The sequence below is a fragment of the Otolemur garnettii genome, unplaced genomic scaffold (genome assembly GCF_000181295.1).
Source record: "Otolemur garnettii isolate 467f Iridium unplaced genomic scaffold, OtoGar3 scaffold00024, whole genome shotgun sequence".
NCBI lineage: Eukaryota > Metazoa > Chordata > Mammalia > Primates > Galagidae > Otolemur > Otolemur garnettii.
In genome coordinates, this window is record NW_003852419.1 from 5,694,411 (window position 1) to 5,698,796 (window position 4,386).

General features: G+C 39.8%; 1 protein-coding gene across 1 annotated transcript in view; it reads left to right on the plus strand.

Moving 5' to 3' along the window:
* Nucleotides 1–4,386, plus strand: part of MSH2 (mutS homolog 2) — a 92,798-nt gene that overhangs the window by 9,589 nt on the left and 78,823 nt on the right. The window lies entirely within an intron of this gene.

Genomic DNA, 4,386 nt, shown 5'->3' on the forward strand with positions numbered 1-4,386 from the left:
CAGTGCCCTACTCCTTTGAGCCATAGGCGCTGTCCCTTCCCTATAATTTTGACTTCTTCATCTTCTGCTCTTACCTAAACCCAGCTCTTTAGACCCTGCTACTCAATCCAAGGTTTTGACATCACCTGAGTGTCTGATAAAACTTTAGAATCTGAGGCCCCACTTTAGACTGCTGAATATTAATCTTTGTTTAAGGATGTCCACAGGTAATTAATACACACCTCAGTATTTGAGGAGCCTTGATAGAGGCTGTACTTCTGCTCTTGACAATCTTGGACATTGTTACCTTTCCTTACATTCCTGTTTTTCGTTGTTGTTTTTGTTCTCTGTCTCACTTGTCGCTCTTGGTAGAGTACCCTGGCATCACAGCTCAGAGCAACCTCAAATTCTTGGGCTCAAGCTATTCTCTTGTCCTCAGCCTCTTGAGTAGCTGGGACTACAGGCACCCGCCTCAGTGCCAGGCTATTTTTAGAGATTGGGTTTCTCTTTTGCTCAGGCTAGTCTCGAACACCTGAGCTCAGGCCTGCCTTGGCCTCCCAGAGTGCTAGGATTACAGGCCTGAGTCACCGGGCCAGGCCTCTTTCCCTACATTCTTTAGCAGTCTTGTCTTTGACTGTTGAAAATATAAATTGCTAGCTGGGAACTCCATCAATTTCTTGCCCTTAAACTTGTATTTTTAAAAACAATATAAATATATGTCACTTACTTAAAATGTGTTTATGGTGGTTTTTAATATATTCACAGAATTGAATAACAATCACCACAGTAAATTTTAGAATATTTCCTTCCAATTTAGAATGAAATCTAGAACATTTCACTTCAAAAGAAACCCTGTAGCATGATTAGTCACTCTTTTTTCCTCCTATAAGCTCCCCAGTCTTAGGCAGCCACTGATCTATTTTCTGTCCATAGATTTGCTTAGACTGGACATTTCTTTTATTTTTTTATTATTATTTTTAAAATTAAATCATAAATACATAGATCATGTATACATTAATGCATTTATGGGGTATAGTGTGCCGATTTAATATAGAATTAGGAACACTAACATTACACTGATTAATATCTATGCCTTATCTTGTTTACTTAATTATTGTGTTAAGATATTTATACTCTATGCTTAATAGAGCCAACATGTACCCTTGCAGTATGCCCCATAGGTATGATCCCACCATTCACCCTCCCTTGATCTGACCTCCCCCTTCCCTTCATATTTCCCCTCCTCCTTCCTTTATCTTCGGTCATAATTGTAATCTGTTCTTCATATGAAATTGTGAGTAATTGTAAATTGGTTTCATAATAGTACTGAGTACATTGGATATTTTTTCTTCTATTCTTGAGATACTTTACTAAGTTGGATATGTTCTAGCTTCATCCATGTAAACATAAAAGAGGTAAAGTCTCCATCTCTTTTAAGGCTGCATAGTATTCCATGGTATACATATACCACAATTTATTAATCCATTCATGGGTCGATGGGCACTTGGGCTTCTTCCATGACTTGGCTATTATGAATTGAGCTGCAGTGAACAATCTGGTGCAAATATCTTTGTAATAAAGTGATTTTTGGTCTTTTGAATATACACCTAGTAGAGGAATTGCAGGATCAAACGTCAGGTCTACTTTTAGATCCCTGAGTGTTCTCTATACTTCCTTCCAAAAGGGACGTATTAGTTGATTCCCACCAGCAGTGCAGAAGTGTTCTCTTTTCTCCACATTCGTGTCAACATCTGTAGTTTTGGGATTTTGTTATGACATCTCATGTAAGTGGAATCGTACGTTAGGTGATGATCTTTTGTGAGTTGGCTTCTTTCACAATGTATTCAAATTCATGTCATCAGTTCTTCATTTCTTCTCACTAACAAATAATATGCCATTGTGTGGATAATCCTGCATTTTATTTATTCACTTGTCAATTGCTTTGATTTGTTTCTTGATCCTATACTTTTAATTTCATCCGTGTCTGTTTGGAAGAATCTTCAGTGCCGTTGAAAAATGAGCCTTTGCTGTGCTCTGAATCCCTGCTCCTCTTCTCAGAGATGGCTTTCTGTTTTCTTTTTTCCCTTAAAAACAAAATTATTCAGAAAACATCTCCTTGGAAGCTTTCCTTTGTGCCTAGTTAGCTGCCTTTCTTAGGTGTTCCCTGCCCTAGGACCTTCTCCCTATCCTAGAGATAGTATTTACTCCTGCCTACTTCTCTCTCTCTCTCTCTTTTTTTTTGCAGTTTTTGGCCGGGGCTGGGTTTGAACCCACGACCTCCGGCATACGGGGCCAGCGCCCTACTCCTTTGAGTCACAGGCACTGCCTGCCTACTTCTCTTAATGGATTGAAAGCTCCAGAGTGCAAGAATTATATTTTAATTCATCTCTTTCTCTAAACGCCTGGCACAGATGGAGGTGGGGGTTCTAAATTATTCTTGAAGAAAAGAATCTTGAGTAGTGAGGCTATTTGGCTTTTTTCTCTGGTTCTGTTTCTTTCTTTCTTTTCTTTTTTTTTTTTTTTTTGGAGACAGTCTCACTTTGTTGCCCCCAGTAGAGTGTCATGGCATCATAGCTCACAACAATCTCAGACTCCTGGGCTCAAGCAGTTCTCTTGCCTCTTAGCCTCCCGATTAGCTGGGATTATAGGCGCCTGCCACAATGCCTGGCTATGTTTTAGAGATGGGGGTTTCGTACTTGCTAAGGCTGGTCTCGAACCTGTGAGCTCAGGCAATCTGCCTGCCTTGATCTCTCAGAGTGCTAGGATTATAGGCATGAGCCACGGTGGCAGACTTGGTTCCCTGGTCTAGCTAGACTTAGAGTATAATTAGCTGCACTTCAGATGCTTGTCAGGAAGCATGACTTAAAATGCACTGCTACCGGTACAGTGTGACACAAAAACTCCTTCAAAAGAAATAGTACCTTTGAAGGATAATCTTGAAGGCTGGGCAACCTATCTGTAAGTTCATAATGGGGGTAGGGAAGTCCCTCGCAGGGAGTGGAGGGGAATGACATAATTTACCTTTTTACCCCAACCCACTAGGTAAGAAATCCCCACAGTTGTGAACTGCTGTTCTTGTTGAATGTGTCAGTAAAAAGATTGAACCATTGTTCTGTATCCTTCTCAAGAACAGCCAAGATAACACTGATGTGCAAAGTAGTCAAGTGTCAGAGTGTGTTTATGCATCTAGAGAAAAGCATTCTAATTCAGATGCTTTAAAGCACTATATTGGCCCCCAAATTCTCCTGCTGGCACATCCTATGGATTGATGATTTAAGAGCTGTTCCAGAATTGTGCCAGACCAGTGTTTTGGGTTTTTTTTTCCTTTCTCCATAATTGTTTTTGCTGAATTGCGTTCTAATTGAGGGATGATATGAAAAACGGTGTTTTTGAAACTTACTGCTGTATTTACTGAAAGTTGCTGCTGATATTCATAATGGCATTTATGAGTGTTTCTGGGAAAATCTGTCTTGAGTTTTGTATTGACTGTGCTTTGGTGCTTATGTTGAGTAAGTTTGTTGTTTTGATGTATGTACATATGTCAAATGTATGTACATAATAACATAACTTATGTAGAGTTAAAATAGATGGACTGATATTACAGCCCATCTGTAGCTAGTCATTCTGGTTTGCCTGGAACTGAGGGAGTTCCTGAGACGGGACTTTCAATACTATAACTGAGAAGATCTTGGGCAAATCACAAGGAACTGGTCATCTCATATGCTATGCAAAAACAGGAAATATGTTAAATTGGGCCTGCTATTCCATTCTGAGGTTCTGATCTTAAGTGAGTGCTAGTTGAGATATGCAAGTCTGCTGCACTCTAGATAGGCCTTAGTTACTTATTGTGTAGATCTGTGAAAGTATGAATATAGGCATTGCTGAATGGGATTCCAGAGTAAACATAATTTTCATGCTACTAGCTTTCTAAATGCAAACTAAAGAAACAATCTATTCATATCCCTAAGAAAATGTGGCTTTGTTGAACTTTTTTATTTATTTACTTATTTTAGAAATAGAGTCTTGTTTTATTGCCCAGGGTATACTTGAACATCTTGAACTCCTGGGCTCAAGCTATCCTCCCTCCTCAAGTAGCTAGTGTTGTTGAAACTACAAAGGGGTTTCAGCCTAGGTCTAGTTAGCCACTTGTCGCACAAGGATGTAATCATTGAGATAATGAGGATTGCCAAGGAAGAAAGTTATTTTTAATATGACAGCAAGAGAACAGGAAAAGCTGCCTCACATATGTCTCTCTGACTAGTGAAGATCAAAGGGCTTTATGGAGGCCATGTGCCTTGGGGCAAGTCAAGGGAGATAGTTGAGTCCTATCAAGAAATTTGCCCTAGGTTCGGCGCCTATAGCTCAACTGGCTAAGGCGCCAGCCATGTACACCTAAGGTGGCGGGTT